This window comes from Pholcus phalangioides, unplaced genomic scaffold (genome assembly GCF_987345545.1).
Source record: "Pholcus phalangioides strain wild (caught in Gottingen) unplaced genomic scaffold, Ppha-v1.0 ptg000011l_1, whole genome shotgun sequence".
Taxonomy (NCBI): domain Eukaryota; kingdom Metazoa; phylum Arthropoda; class Arachnida; order Araneae; family Pholcidae; genus Pholcus; species Pholcus phalangioides.
Window position 1 is genome coordinate 57,867,752 of NW_028301604.1, and position 17,419 is coordinate 57,885,170.

The 17,419-nt window shown below is 33.7% G+C and overlaps 1 protein-coding gene across 1 annotated transcript in view; it reads right to left on the minus strand.

Annotated features, from left to right (window-relative positions):
• LOC149080624 (innexin unc-9-like) overlaps positions 1–10,276 on the minus strand; it is a 101,709-nt gene extending 91,433 nt beyond the window's left edge. The window contains exon 1 of the mRNA XM_089239774.1: positions 9,959–10,276. The gene's annotated coding sequence lies outside the window, so the exon portion shown is untranslated. The remainder of the gene's footprint in view (positions 1–9,958) is intronic.
• Between the last annotated feature and the right edge of the window lie 7,143 nt (positions 10,277–17,419).

A 17,419-nucleotide genomic window follows, 5' to 3' on the forward strand; every position in this document is an offset into this window, starting at 1 on the left:
GTTGACCATACAACAGCATAACAAGCCAAGCTAAAAAAGTAAAATGATTCCATTCACCTTCAACCACGATACCGTGTTTCTCAGTCACGCTAACACGCGTGCGGTTTGAATAGATTTGTGCTCTTTTCTAAACTGATGTTTAGACTTTTTTTCCCTAATGCTTTCAGTAAGGGTATTTATACGTCATTTTTGTTAACCGCATATAAAAAAGGAAAAATAATAAGTTTTATGTGTATTGTTTCTCAAAAGCGAGGGAATATTTTCAACAACATCATTTAAGCATTGTAGTGGGAGCTACGTCATTTCATTTTTATTTTCAATTAAATTTCAATAAAATCTTGGTTTTATATAAGCTTCATCAATAACATTTTTATCGCTTATTCGCAAAATCAGAGACACATGTTTCAAAGCGTATTTTTCTTTTTACTTTCAGATGTAATAGAATAGTGGTTCAAGCACGAGCATAATAGCTAATTACAGTTCGGAGATTATTAAACCTTCGCAGTATCGAAAACGTAATAACTTTGAGAACGGTAGTCTTTCTCGTATCACGACGGTATCTTTCGCCAATGCTTTCGTTCAAAGTGTTTCGAATGGGGAATTGATGCTCTGAAAGTTGATGCCCTAATCACTTTTTTTTTTGAGTCGCTATTTAAAAGGAAATCGATAATCGATGCAATAATCAATCGATCTTTTACTTTTTACTTCAATGCGCTTTTTTCTTCCCTCTCCCCCTTTTCTGTAGATTAATCAATTATTTTTGTTGAATAACTCTCTTACACCTCTTGCATTTCGCACAAATTATTTTTATTATTTTTAGTGATACACATACTCTGTGTATAGCCATTGATTTGCTTTAAAAATTTTATGAAATTATATAATTAGATTTAGTAGTTTCGTGTTATTTTTTGGATCCGTAAGACAGTAAGACAGTAATGAAAAAGAACTTTTTTTGGATCAAGTATGTTTCACATCTTTCTGTTATAGAAATATATCCTATATTTTTATTATATGCTCTATATTATAAACTCTAAGAGGTAATATGAGACATAAACAAGCATTTTCGGTCATAGAATGTGTAGTCCAATCGCAATAGCGAAGGCGTTATTTTAAAGAATGCACAATAGCACTTCACCAGTAGCAAATTATTGTATTTTTTCCGGCGGATTTACTGCGGTATGTGCTATCTACCGTTCGAGTTGCAGGGAGTTGTAATGTGATAGGCCTCTTCATTGTACAACGTGGGTAACACAAAATCTACAGCAATTGATTATACCGCTTGTCATTGTTTGGAGCAGCCCTCTCCAAATATAAATTGAAACTGAATACGATGGTGCATGTGGTTTCAACAGCATGATGAAGTAGGCCCATTTTTGCGATGAAAAATACGGAATTATTCAAACATTACATTTTTGCTCCAATGGATTGCATACGGGAAGCCTATCAGATGGAAACCGTCTCCCACGAACTCTCCTCTTTCTCTAGATTTCTTTTTGTGATTCCATCTCCTAGGCATTGTGCACACAATTCTTATTAAAACATTTAGGGACCTCTTCACCAAAATTAGTGGCGTTAATGACCCATCAATGTACCCCAAACTATCATATTCGACCACATATCCCGTAACGAAAAATGCTTGTTTTGGTGTGTTCTATCACACATTAAAGTTGTCCCATAAATTTTGAATCACTTGGTATATGCAGGGTGTAAAGTCATATCCTTATATATCTTTTATCTTTTTTACCATTGGTGATAGAAACATACACGAAATTTTAAAAAAAAGTATGCAAATAATGTGATAATGTGCCCATTTCAGATTGCAATTTTTTCTACTATGAGTCGTATATGTACCGCGATACAAAATTTTGATTTTTTTTTTTATACGGTTCTCTTGTCCTCTAGCTTTTAATTGCAAAGCTGTTGTGCTGTCTTCTCTCTCAGAGCTTAACAAAAAAATGTTAAAAAATGCTTTTTTAACTGAGATATTTGAGTTCAAAACCGCTGAAATAGAGAAAACGAACAGCATATATTAAAGGGACAAACTCCAGAAAATTTTCTAAACATCCTTTTTCAACCAAAGTTTATAAAAAAACAATTTAAATTCCGAAATGCCTCTTTAACTTTTAATCAGCAACATCTCAGCGAATATTGCACTTAAGAAACATGGATTTTTTATTTTATTTTTTGGCCCCAGAAGAAAAATGGGCATTAGTATCTTAATTGGAAGTTAGAGGACGGAGGAAACGTAAAACAAATTACAATTTTGCATCTAAGTACATATATGGCCCCTAATCAAATAAATTACATATCTAAAATAAAAACGTTACTTGGGTACTTTTCTAATTCTAAATGTTTCTATCACATCAGTGGTTCAAAAAATAAATTGTGTATAAGGATATGACTTTACAACCTGTGTATGTTAGTCTATATTCGAAGCATAGCGTTTTTGCGAAGTAGCCAGCAATTTAGCATTCGCAAAGACGCTAGACTTCGGTTTCAAATAATTATTGTGTTGAAGATATTGTTCTAGGTTGCAGGCTGTGTGTAATATTTTTTCATAATTTTTCTATGAGTTTAATCGTGTTAAAATTTTATTCTCATTTCAGCCATATGATAATGTTATTGCGATACTGACGGAAAAATTTCCCATTTCCCACGTTTATGTCTAACAACATACAGACCACCCAAGATAACGAGTCCGATTCAACGAATTCCCCGACTCAATGAATTATTTCTAAGATTATGATGAAAAAATAAATGTCAAACCCCCCTATTTAATGAATAACACTGAAATTGGTATAACACTCGGTATACCAATTTTTTTTAACTATCCTTAATTTTTTTTTTCTCCTTATTTCTCGTCACCCAAAACAACAATCCAAAGATTTGGCTTGTCAGGATTTGTGTGTGATCTTCAGCTTATTTAGAGACGTACAAAAAAAGGGGGAGTAGGAAAATCTGTTCTTTTTGAGTAAAGGAGACAATAATATCGTTTAGAGTATGCGTGGGAAGGTTTCAATGGCCAATTTATGTACATCAATACCATATCAATACCAATGTGCTGTCCACATGTTTGGATTTCAGTAAATAAATAAAGCTGCTTCAGGTTTGTGTTCTGCCTTTACAAGCGAAAAATGGAGGGTAATCTGACGAGAAAGCATTTTTCGATTAGCCAAAAAATGATGATTTCGATAGAATTTGATAAAAATGTTGGACGTACCAAATTGACTTCTTCAAGAAATTTTTTCATGCTTCCTTTCTTCTCAAGTTTATTATATATTTTTTCAATTGTTGTCAGAATTAAGTTGTAACAGCAACTCCAAAGTAAAGTAGCTTTCAAAATTTGTCGTTTCTAGTGTATTAATACTCTTGATCAATTTGACCCTGATTTAACAATTTCCGCGATTTAACGAACAAAATTACAGGTTTCTTCCGATTCGTTAAATCAGAGTTCGACTGTAATCCCTATTATGTTCCAAACTGAAAAAGATCATCGCAACAAATGTATCCAAACTAAAATGTAAAACATATGCATATATTATGCTGATAATTTTTGATGGTATGAGAATCCTGTGCTTTTACACTTTAAATTACGGAGAAGATATTTCAACGGAAGTGCCACCTGAAAACTAGCCAAATGTACAATCGAGATTACTGCCACCGAGAGCGGAAGCTTTAGCCATTTCGTGGGATCCCTTTCCTTATTTTCGTTGGGTGCTATTTATAGGTCCATAGAGATATTGGCACACTCATGTCATTCGTCACGCAAGTTATCGAGATCCTATCTGTGCCAGTGGTGACAATGCCCTATCCGGATTCTTCCTTTCTCAAGGTGTCTTCGCTTTTGTCTCCGTTTTTTCTTCTTTACTTAGGACAGCAAGCAAAATCACTGAACATAACGGCACCGCAATGATAGGATCCGGGATTACATTTTTCTAAGAAATGATTTTATGAAATTATTTCGATCATTTGGTCATTTTTGTCGCACCACTCTCATTTTCTGCACACGAAGGCTAATTAGATCGGGACCTACATTTTATTGCCGATTCCGAACGCCAGCCTTTTTTTAATGCTCACCGAGAGGTTGGTGCGCTAAACCCTCGGTGTGGGACTCCCTGTTGTAGCAATCTTTTCTGTGGTCATGTCGCCGTTTCTGATGTACCCCTGCGTCAGGAAAGTTTCTGACAAGGACACCTCTAAACGTCCTTTGGTACTTTAGGCGAGTATCTTATCGACCCGGGCTACTGTGCTCAATTATTTCGATACGTATCATAGAAATCATGTTCAGACAATTCTTACAAAAGCAATTATTTCATCCAAGTTTTATTTCCTGCTTTAAAAAAATGTGATTTTTCTACACAATGTGTGTGTTCACATTTTTTCGATTTAACCATCTGAGTACTGACAGTACTTTATAATACTACCAACATTTTAAAGTCCCGTAACATCCCTAACATACGCTGTTGAATGTCATCATTTTTAAGTATAAAGTCTCTTAAACTACTTTACGATTACTAGATGACAGCACAAGTGAGGGACACAACTAGGTGTTTAAATATGCTGAAAAAGTTTATGAATAAAAATTTACATCGTGAGCAGTTTTTGTTGCAACTTTACAGAGACGTGATACTAAAAAAATAGTTGAGGTAAATGGGAGATATTTTTTCTCTACTGTCTTACCATTGATCCAAATTTTGTTTTATGTCAGCACTTTTGTAAAATAATACCTAAGTTTCAAATATCAAGCACATTTGTGTGGCTAGTACTTATAAATATCGTCAATATATGGTGAGGTGCAGATTGTATGTAAACAATGTGTGTGGTGAATTGCAATTGAATCAACTAATGAATAAATTTTGATATAATGATACTCTGTGGATTATTCGGAAATCGTAAAAAAAATTCTATAGAGATTATCGTTGTATCAGGAGGCAGACGAGACAGACCATCATCGTAGTGTACCACTAGATTTATCCTGTTCTTGATATATTTTCCAAACCTAAGTTGTTAGTATCAACGTTGGTATTTATTTGTCACCAAAAAAAAATGAAAGTTAATAAATTAATTAATAAAATTCAAGTTGGATATTTCGCTCCTGTAAAAGTGTTTACTGCATTACACTATTGTATACTACAGCCCACAAAGTGTTCCCTAACAAATTATGGATTCCTTCGCGGTAAAATGAATAAATATGCCTGCAACTGCATTGTTCAGCATATTTCAATTTGTATTTTTTATTTTTATTCTAAGCGTAGAGTGCTGACGGTACTCTCTTAAGTACCCCGTTAATTAATTTGTTATATACGAACTAATTTTTGTAGAAAAAAAAATTTATGCCTAAAAAACAACTAAAATGACCTACCAAGAATTAATCATGTGTGATAATTTATTCAATTTTTTCATAATGTGGTACAGAAAGGGTAAAGTCGAACTAAATCAATCAACTGATTGTCAAAAGTAGAATATTATTATCTTTAAATATGTAACGTAAAGATAAAGAACTGTTTAGAACTGTTGGTTGCACAGAAATGAAAATGCCCCATAGAGAGAGAGAGAGAGAACTCGAAGCTTCCTTAATTTTATTTTTGGGTTCAGAAAATTGTGCTTGAAATCTCATAAATAATTTGTGCTCAACCTATATATACGATATCCAGCTTTTCATTTGCATATTATAATTAAAAATAAAGTAAGAGTATATTATTCAATTCACTAAAAATTTTGTTGGCTTACATAACAGCGATTTTTTTGTGATATTTTTCCCTTTTATTATTGTTTTTCTCGTTTATTGGAGCTTCCCTACATATTCAGCATATTTTCTTTCATCTTTAAATAATAATGGTTCCTTACAATGAATTCCCTATCAAATACTGAAGGAAATTAAACAAAACAAGAAATATGAAAACATTCATTCATTTCGTGAGGATTACTCTGTTTTATTTGAAATCAGAATTGAAATGTGGAATTTTTTTATGTATTTGTGGATCATTCGTCTTTGAAGAAATTATGTCATGAAGTAAGAGAATTGAAGACATAACGCAGAAGTTTGTTTCTTTCACATATCACCATGGGTGTAAGGAAGAGTATTTCAGAAACATCACAAGATAATCCAATTTGTTTCAGTGTTAATTCAATTACGCAAAGCTACGAGATGGAAGACCGCCGTGCTTTAGTAATCTAGTTAAAATAGAAGGTAAGCACATATACTCTGGTAAAAGCAACATCGCATTCAAAAAGAATGTAGAACTTTCGGGTCAATTAATTCCATTAAATGAATTAAGATCTATTACGAAAGTTCAAAAAGACCTCTTATTATCTCTATCTTTCATATAAGAATCAATCAATTCAAGTGTGAAATTAGTAATAAGAATAGTCTGAGAAAAAGTTCTCCTAATTCAAACAAACACTTCATTTCTCTCAAAATTCATTAACGTTTTTGAAATATCTTACTTTCTATACCAGATATATGCAATGCCATCTAAAATAGCTAATATAAATTATTTTTTTGAGTTTTTACTGGAATTCTAACGTGAACTTTGTTTTCAATGACATATTTCACTCTAATATGTAGAAAACATTCGGAATAGGCATATATTCGGTACATTGCATTTAAATCCTTATTTATTTATTTTAATTACAGGATTATGAAATCAATTATGTGCGTTTTTTAAAACTAGAATAGTTTGTTCAAGAAGTACAAATTTAAGTTGGTGTATGATTGTGTAGTTATGCATTCGAATTCCATGGACCTTTTTTCATTCAAAGTATCATTATTAGGATAGAATTAAGGAAAATTTTCTGAACTTTGTCTTTTCATCAGCGTTATGATTTTACCAGCATCAGTATTGCAATGTAGGAAAATACTGCTTTGTCAATTAGTTCCATGAAGTTTGCTTAAATAATAAGAAGACTTTAAGGAGCGTATAATGATAACACTTTCTAGACAGCGGCCACATTCTGAGAAGTACGCTGTGTTATCCCTGCGAACCTAGAGTTGTTTTTCCTATAGTCAAGATTTGATGTTTTGTGAGAGTTTTTCAATTATTTTCATATAAATTCTTTTAGCATAAATCAAGTGGAAATGCATATTAATGCAGAGGTTTGACGCATGATTCAAACGCAATTTAACTCGGAATTGCATCTGAACCAGTGGTTCTCGAAGTTTGTGACACCAACCATTGTCAGAGACGTTGCGGTGAGCTGTTGATATTGATAGTTGCCGGTTCGGAGCTTTGAAGACCCTAATGTTCCTTTTCTTTGTTAGAACGTTATGGGGAAACACGTTTGGACAGTAACTAGAACAAGAGAGCCGCGGCTGACAAAAATTTGAGAGCTAAAGCAATGAAAAATATATGTTAGAAGATATAAAACAAAAAGAAACTGTTGTGGCAGTTTCATCTTCATGCCGGCTATTTGTCGAGATTAAATAAAAAGTTTTTTAATTAAAAACTAATAAAACATATTTACTTCAAATATACGTAATTTCATTGTATTATTATCGTACTTTCATCGGCCTAAATGGGGGCAAATTATCACCTTTGAGTGTATGTACAGAAATATACAGGGTGCATAGCCAACAGCAAGCATCGCAAATTACTGGCGAACCTTGATCCTGGAGGCATACTTTCAATTAAGAAAAAGCATCCAAATAACATGTACACCTCAGATAAAGCCTTCATATTGAAAAGGGTAGTTTAGTTATTGAAATAAGAAACTTAACTTTTTATACTGACACCCTGTGCTCAAAAGCCCAATTAGAATGTTGGTGCCCTGTCTCTCCTGATGCCAACAAAACACCTTTCACGTTTTTAAATGCAATATTCGCTGAGATATTTAGATTCAAAAATCGAAGAAAAAATGTGAAAGAACAGCATAAACTAACAAAGAACGCTTCTTTTCCTCATTTTTGCTATTCTTTCCCAACTTTCCTCACATTTTCGAAATCAACTATCTCAGTAAATATTGCACTTAAAAACGTGAATTTTTTTTGTTGGCCTCAGGGGAGACATGGTAACAACTTCATAACTATGCTTTTCAGCACAGGGTGTCCGTATAAAAATTTGATTTTTTTTTTTAATTTCAATAGCTATACAACCCTTTGCAATATGAATGACTTCCCTGAAGTCTACGCATTATTTGAATACTTTTTTCTAATTGGAAGTATGCCTCTAGGATCAACTGTTCGCCAGTAATGTGCGGTGCGTGCTGCTAGCTATGCACCGTATGTATAGCAGTAATAATGTTCATCACTATTTATTATTAAACATTCCACGTAATACCTAAAAATACTCATGCCCTTGTAACAACAAAGTGAAATCTCTTTTATTAATGTCTTCCAGTTGGGAGAACGAACACCCCCTATTGGCCAGCTTATTCTTTCCACGACTATTATTGAATCTTGGAGGTTTTAGTGGATTTTCCCGACCTCAAGAAAGACACGGGTTCAGAACAGAGTCAATGCTCCTGTAGCCATAAAAAAAATTCTTCCTGCCCCTGAATCATATTTTGCCCACCTATGTCTACAGGATGTTTGTTGTAGAAAGCGGCCGGGCGTAGTCGATGATAGAGAACACGGTAGCTAACGTTATTAAATCACGTTCTACATTTCCGGAGAGTCCTTCCGATCGGGAAATAATGCTATCACGTTCTGTACCCACCCACCGTCTAATAATATATGATCAACTTCCATCCTATCAACAATTTTCTACACCTTTTGTTCACTTGAATCATTCTACCGAGTCGTCTTTCTAACAAATGACAAATCCTACTTCATGCTCAAAACGGTGAATTCCCTTTCTTAACAATATCAACAGTAGACTTATTACATACTTCAGTATTCAAAAAATAAAATTTTTTAAATTGAAATTCTGAATTACTTACATTCATAGCACATTTGATCTTTATTTTTTCCCTCGCTCCGATTTTAGCATGAATATTTCTACTTAATTTGCTTTTTCGTGGAATTTGGTCAGGTTTTTAGTTACTTTAAGAGTCAATTTAAATCAGTTTTTGACTTCTTTCTTTCTTTGAAGCCTGAAATTATTTTATTTTCCATAGACTCAAAATAAAAAAACTCATAATAAAACTCAGTTTTTTTTGGAAACTTTTTAGTTAGTTTGTGATTGATTTTTGAACAACAATACGCTAAAACAAAACTTGCGCAGCATAGTAAAAATCGAAAATCATTTGCACGTTTTCTCAGAATATTCATATTTTACTTTCTTTTCAGTAGCATGAAAGACATTTCAACTAAAATATTGCCAAAAATGGAAACACACAGTTTAAAAACTAGTATTGATAGTCCCGTAAAAAATTTTCCCTTGATCAAAACGCGTTCATCGTAAAGAAACAGATGTTTCGTGAAATAAAGTTGCTCAATATATATATTTTGTAATATATATATATATACATTCTTTGTTTGAATGCACTTGAATTTAATTTTCAATATAAAAATAACAAAATCATAAATATGCTTAGAAGATTAAGAAAACTTTGTCTGGATGAACGTGAATGTTTCATCTATTGCTGATTAAACTTTCTCAGTCAACAGCAAACTTCAATCGCCTACAAAAGAAAACACGCTACGACTCTTCGACTCACATTTGACAATAAAACTTTTGAATTCTGGGAAAACGGTTTGCATAGCAACAAGAATCTCGAATTTGGTTCTACTTTTCTTCTGCGTTGCGAGGACAAAAGATTTCTCCTCATTTCCGATACATAGTATCTATAGTGTTTCCCTTTATGTTCCCGCACTTTGAAAAATACTTCTAAGACACGTTCAAAGTTACGAAAATAAAATTTTTGAATAGTTATACCCACTTAAAAAAACAAGCAACTGATATAAAGCAAGCGGAAACGCAACAAAGCATTATTAAAACTAAAAAAACTTAATTTGAATAAAAAAAACAAACGAGAGAAAGATAAAAAAAATCTAGATAGAATTTTTCGTGTTACTTACCGCGTGGTCCTTCCGCGCACTTTACCGCCTTCGACCCAAAACAGAGAGGTCGCTACACTTTAAAATCATTCTCGCAGAAATGTAAAATTAATTCGATCAGAGATTTTGGAACGGGCAACAAGCATCATTTTCCGGGGCAACTTGCCCACCCTAACACTCGCTAAAAAATGGCAGTGATGTTTAAAAGGGCAATTGCCAAATTTAAACTGCCCGGACTTTTCCTTGTGTGTGTGTGTTATTCACATAGCTTGGCTCTTGATCACAGTCAGTGCACGCAAACGCGCACACAAAACGCACAACAGCAGCGAGCGGCCAACTCTCTTTCTTGTAAGGGCGGCTCTCGACTGAGGTGAGGCTCGAAGATCTCCAACAACTAATCGCTCTACGCGCATGCTCTGAGGATGGTGATCGTGGAAAGGGATGCGGTGGTACCCGACTCGGTAGCTCGTACAACTTTTCATTTACTACTACTACTACGATTTGACGTAAGCGCGTGAAACAGCTGTTTCGATATTTCTAAGAAACACTTTTCCCATGCGAAAACAGTGCATTGATTTTTCATTGCGTGGAGAGGTAACAAATTATTATTATTATACCACTGATGTCTTCAGTTATTACTTTTCTTGCTTGCACACGTTTCTCATCCTTCCAGTTACGGAAAACAAGATTGAGACGTTCCACCTATCATCCATATCCCGAGTTCCCGAATTTTAACTATCGATTTGTTTTACACGATGAAAACTTCATAAGATTTTTTTTGTTTATTTTCGGGGAAAAAATTATACGTATGGTAGCAGTTTAATTTATAAACATAGCCATATCATCAAATTTGTTGCTTTGCTATGCTTTTCCTCACACGGAGAACAATTCCATTTAGATTTTTAGCGCGCATGATCCACTGAACATTCGCAATTTTTTGCAGATGATAAAATCCAGTTTAAAAAGTTATCTTTGATAATCAGAAAAAAATAGAGCGCTGAACATGTGTGTGTGTGTGTGTTCTAAAACACTAAGATTAATTGTACAGCGCGGAGAGATGGAATGAAGAAAGTTGTAAACTCTCCCAAATTTAAAAAAATTCGACATTTAGCGACATATGCAAGATGAGAGATTACAATAGATGATTTAAATTTTCTTATTTAGCAACCATGATTTTAAATTAAAAAAAAAAAAGATGTACATGAAGATTGATCAATTATTAACCGTGGAAGTAAATTGAATACCTTAGGAGCTAAATAAATGAAAATGTTTTTGGAAACTAGTTTCATTTGGCTTTGGTACCTGTATAGTTTGGCGTCTAAATTGCATTCCAGAATTATGAAACTTCAGATTGAGTTGTCCCCAATTATTTTATAAAACATTTTTAAACATTTATAAACATACAAGTGTTATAGAGGGAGTATCTTCAATGATCGGAAAGTGGAAATGTATGTGTGAGTCCAAATGATATGGATGAAGGACTTCTGTGTGACTAAAAGTATAGAAAGATTGCTGAGAAGTTTGTCCTTCCCCCACAACATATAATGTCATAATGCAATCCTGATTCTACTAACGCAAGATGAAGTACGTAGTTTCTTGAAATGGATTGGGAACATTTATTCCTGATAAAAAAAATCCTAATGTTGCGATTTAATTCTACACTCAAATAGTTAATATGCGTTTTCCAAGATAGATTTGAATCTAAACAAATCCCCAAATATTTAAAGGTGTTTACTCTATTAACAACTGTGCACATACAAACCGAGATACAACCATCTGTCATACTATGGTATTTTAGGACACCAAAATCATTGAAAGTACCAAAACCAAATATCAAATTTAGTTTTATCTACATTTAATTTAATTTATTATTTTTAAACCAGATATTTTTTGAGTTAAGATAGTTCTGCATATTATTTCTCAAGTTAACTTTAGAGCTTTCAGAATAACAAAGATCTAAGTCATCATTAACCCAATAAAGTGATTTTTCTTTTCAAATTAAAGTTACGCAGTTCATTTATGTGTATTAGAAATGAAATCGGTCCTAGCACCGATCCTTGAGTTACCCCAAAGGTAATTTGTCTTTTAGAACTCAAAACAAAATTTACTTTCACACTTCTGTTTGCAAGATAAGATATGATTTGAAAAATTTAAGTGGCGAACTCCGAAAACTTGCATATTTTTTTAAAGTTTAATCAGAAAAATACTATGATTCAATTCTATGAATTCCATTCGGAAAAACCTCCTCCTCATCCTAAGCAGAACATGCCCCGCCGCTCAGTCTCAACGAACAGATATAAGCATGTGGTCAAAGACCTCGGCCATGCTGGAAAAATTTGGAAAACCATAATAACATAATACGAGATGATGCCTGATATTGGAATGAAATTTTCTAAAAAAATATATCAGATATGTCTTCTAAATAGAAAACCGTCCAATATTATTGGAGACGCGAAGGAGTGTTTTTTTTATTATATGCTCTATACATTAATTTATCTGGGTTGACTTAGCCTTTGTTTGCATTTATGACGAAATTTAAACTCTTTCACAGGATTTTGTTAATTACTGAAACTATAATAAAAGGAATTAGTTGATTATATATATAGAGAAAATTATTGAATAATACTCAAGCCTACTTTCTGATTGCAATGTAATTAAAAATAAACATATTTGAAAAATATACAATTTCTAACCTCATTGTCTTTTTTCAAATTTATATTCATCGCATCGCTGTAGCTTCTCCAGAGCCGGTATCAAAAGCGGTAAATGGAATTCTAATCCCTATGGGTAATTAATGTTGATTTACATTGTATCAGCATAGATTATGTAGATACATTTGCATTCAGATTATTGATAATTATACCAGAGAACTAATCCGAAACTTTTTTCGAATCTTGAAATGAACTACCGCGTTGAATTTTCAGGTAATATGTTGAAAGGTAATATGGTTTTAGGTAATATCGTGCAGATTATTAACGAATTACCATATATTTATATAAATGAGATATATTAGTCTCGTATACCACACAGTATAATTGCCTACATATCCTGTTGTATATTAATGATTTATCTCCTTAAAGTTATTCATGAACGAGGTATGTTGAAATCAAAATAACTTTATATATATACGTTGTCTTTAAAACATTTCAATAAATATCCACCAAATTTTATGGAAGATGGAACATACAAGATCACAGAAAAAATTAAACATTTCTTATTGAAGGTTTTATTTTATTGTAAATTTACAATTTTGACTTATAGAAATAGTCATTTTAAGTAGTGAAGTATTTTTATTTTGATCAATCGACAAAAATCCTTTTTGGTCATAGGCAATCATGGGAAAAAGATGTAATAGAAATTAAAAAACTTCATTTTTTCTCGGTTCAGTTAATACCGCTTTACCAATGCCTTAAAATATTCATATACGATGAACTAATGTTATTTCTCCAGCAGCTATAATCATAATTTGCAACGAGGGTGGAGAGTGTAACATGGAACCATATCATAATGTAACATTTCTCAACCTTTCTGAGCCCAAGGACCAGTAAAATGTCTGAATCAAATTGGCAGACCACTTGTGTACCGTATTACTGGACATTCCTGTAATTTTTGGTTGTTTAGATTTTCTTATATATTTGTCAAATTTTTCAAGTTTATTTGGGTTTTTAATATTTACTGAAAGTCGTGAATACAAAGTGTTTCATCACGTATAAATTATATTATGATAATTATGGCAAAAAATATAAATATTCATCTCAGATTTATAGTATAGTGGAGTGATGCAGCAGAGTTAAGATCAATAATTATAATTACTACCCTACATAAATGGTGATGATCAAGTTGCGATTTGTAATCATTTTACAGATCCAGGATAGATTAATTCGAACTTTTTTTCCAGTGACTTCAGACTTCGAATTAACCAATTTCGACTGTATTTGTTTTAGCGAGGTTACAAAAAACAAATTTTCATTAAACGACAGATATATGTTCTTTTAAGGAAGACAACAGACCACTGAATCGAGTAGACAATATCCCAGAAACAAATATGTAATTACAATCTTTTCATCGCAAACAAAGCGCAAGAGAGTAAAAAAATTCTCATCACGTACACGGTGACAGTTGAGCAACCGCTGTTTTGGTCGTTCTCTACCAAAAGAACAAAAGCACGAAATAATAATAATAAATAAAAAGAAGTAATGCAAATAGCACACGTACATATGCATACAATGCTGAATAATGAAATCTTCTGCAGAGCATCGCAAGGGGCTAAAAATCGACCGGACAGGTACTTCTAAACTGCTGCGAATACTTTGCCGGATGCGGAAGCCCTCATGAAAGTGACATGCTGCGCATAATTCATTACGAATACAACAGAAGGCGGTGCTCGGGAGATGAGAGAAGGGGCATTTCTCACAGCGTTACTCATTTTTCTTACGTCTGTTCTCGGTTTTTTTTGCAAATACAGGTCATGAATGTCTGAGTGTATCGACAAAGGCTCAACTAAGTAGGTTTGGAACAAAATGTAAGGAATGAGTATTTGTTGCTATGCAATTAATGCGAACGAGAAAGAATCGGTCTTTAACAAAAATTAAAAGAAACCTCAACCCTCTCTTACTTTTATTTTTGCTTCCTGTTGCAAGTAATAAAGAATAAAGAAACGTTTTGGAAAGCATGAAAAAAAAAATAGTGAATTATGTATGGTTTGAGAAGTCACGGTTTATGACTCCGCGCCAAATTGCATCATCACTACTCCACCCTTAACGTTTTCCGTTAATTATAGTAGAATAAAATATTCCTTTAGTATATATACTACACTCTTTCCTTCTTTTGACCATTCAAGTACAGAGAACCCAAATCGATAGGTGTTTCCAACATTCTTGTCAATAGTAATAAATGATAACAATACCCTAATTTCGTATCAAAGCGATCACTCTCATCTGGGAGAATTCGTATTTCACCTAATTCGCGTTTTCTGAGTCGGTGCGTTCAATTAGTTGTTAGTAATTAGTAATTACCAATTAGTAATTAGTTTAATGAAATTCGAACAATTTGTTTAAAACAATTTCGTATTGTTATTTTTAATCAGATTAATAAAACAGCTTAAAAAACAGAAAAAATAAGATAAATATCTGCGTAAAAGTATACGTTTTTGTTCAAGATATCCAATAACAAAATTTAGTGATATCCCGTATATAGGAACACATTTTCCTCGATGATGTATGGTGAACCTAAGTACAAAAGTGTGATTTTTATTTCATTGATCATTTTTGTCGCACCACGGTCATTTTCTGCAGACGAGGGCTAATTAGACCGGGACCTACAATTAATTGCCGATTCCGAACGTCAGGCTTTTTTTTTACACTAATCAAGAGGTTGGTGTGCTAACCCCTCGATGGGGGCCTGCGGTAGCAATTTTTTTTTTTTTGCGGTCATGTCGCCGTTTCTGTTGTACCCCTGTGTCAGGAAAGTTTTCTGACAAGGACGAACCGGGTATCGAACTCGCGACATCCTTTGGTACTTTAGGCGAGTATCTTACCGACCTGGGCTACCACGCCTAATTTTTATTTCAACCCATACCATTATTACTAATAATTCCAACTTGTCATTCACAATGTAAGTATATAATATCAGTGCATATATGTTAATTAATGAAAACTTCTTGAAAAAGAGATTATATTGTCTCCATATTTCCTAAAAATAATAACATTCTTCCAACGTTGACTCAATTGTCAAAATTGTATCGTTGCACTACTCTTCAAATTGTACTGTTTTTTTAACTGTTAGTTAAAAAACAATCAATTTTTCAAAATAATCAATTCAACATGCTCAATTTTTCGTATGTAGAAGAAAGAAGTCAAGTTTGAAAACCTGGCTTCAGATAAAAAATATACATATACAGTCAAACCTCGGTATGACATTACCCTTGAAGACCAAATAAAAATCATTTTATAACCGGAGTGACTCAAGAACATGCGAGATTAACCTGCTATTTATGCTATCAGAGACTTTCAAAAATTGAAGATATAAGCAGGATGACTATGAAAGTGGCTCACTTTACACCAAGGTCTTAATGTATGCATGGCACATTAATCGATTATCAACATGCAAATCACATTATCGGTGACATACATACACACATGCTTTAAGAATTCAAAATTCTGCGTATCAAGTTTCTGTGCAATTACCACTTAAATCACTAAAAAGCACGCAACCCCCTTATTTATATATTGTTTTAGGTGAATTGAAAATAAATAAGTTTACTTTGTTTTACAAATCGTTTGGCACGCAACAACATCGACCAGAAAACTTATTTTTGTTGAACAGAAAGCAAGGAATGTTTTGACAACTTGAAATCATAAATTTACATATATTCGGTTTCTCATTTTCGAAACAAATGAAATTGCTCAACATCTAATTAAATGTCTTTGAATTTCTTGAGAATGAAATCATACGAGAATCAACATTTCTTCCTTTCCACTTTGTCTTCGCTGTCATTTCTACAATAACATTCTCAAGAAATCATAACGCTTTTGCGGAATCTTGGAGGAGAGAGAGAGAGAGATATCCAGCATTTCCTTTCAAATGGGCAGGCAATTGCCCACAATGAACGACAACGGATTAGAAGCAGTTGTGTGCTCGCATTACGACGAGCGGCGTATTGGAGGTGGTGGTGAGATGAGTTTGGAAGGTCTGTCGGTTTGCCTGGTTGCTGCTCTGCGTGTGAAAGCTTGGGGAGCCCCATACCCTTTCTTGTTCTCCTCTGCCACGCTGTTAACGTAAAGTGTACCCTCCCATCTTTCATTTTGCGCTCCCACATTCTGCCTATCTCTCCCTCAGCCGTTTCATCTTTGCAAAAGCGTTCACGTAGTCGCATACACACACATCCAAGGATCGCTGAGAACCACACCCCTCTAAAAGTCATACATAGCTCAAGCCCGAAGGTGGATGTGGCGCGTGCATTGGAAGCGCGTGTGACGTCAATTGAAAAGGAAGAGGAAGAGATTTTCTCTAAAGAATTCTCCTTTTCAAGCCGCGTTTTGGCTTCGTTAATATTGTGTGTTGTTGATTTTTATTTTTACTTTCTTTTTCCACGCTTGATTTTACGGCAAACGAAAAGTTTTCGGTTCCAGCTTTTCTGCTGTTAATCGAACTTTTTCAATTATTGATGTGAGATTTCAAGTTATTCCGGTCTCCAGCTAAAGTTGGTGAACGGCGAATTTTCTTGCGGTTCACTAAAATGAAGTCGCATTCCCGAGAGAACGTCGTGTCTTGACCACAAATCGATGGTAACACTCAATACACACGAGACGAGGTTAATACGCACTAAGAATCATCCATATGAACTTACGTTGCATTGGTATTCAGACTGGGAGCTGATAGCAACAACAACAATGACCCAGATTTAAAAGTTTTAAAACTATAGTGCCCACCGGTGCAAAAAATACGTATTTCGGTCACGAATGTCCATTGAGAATCACGAGT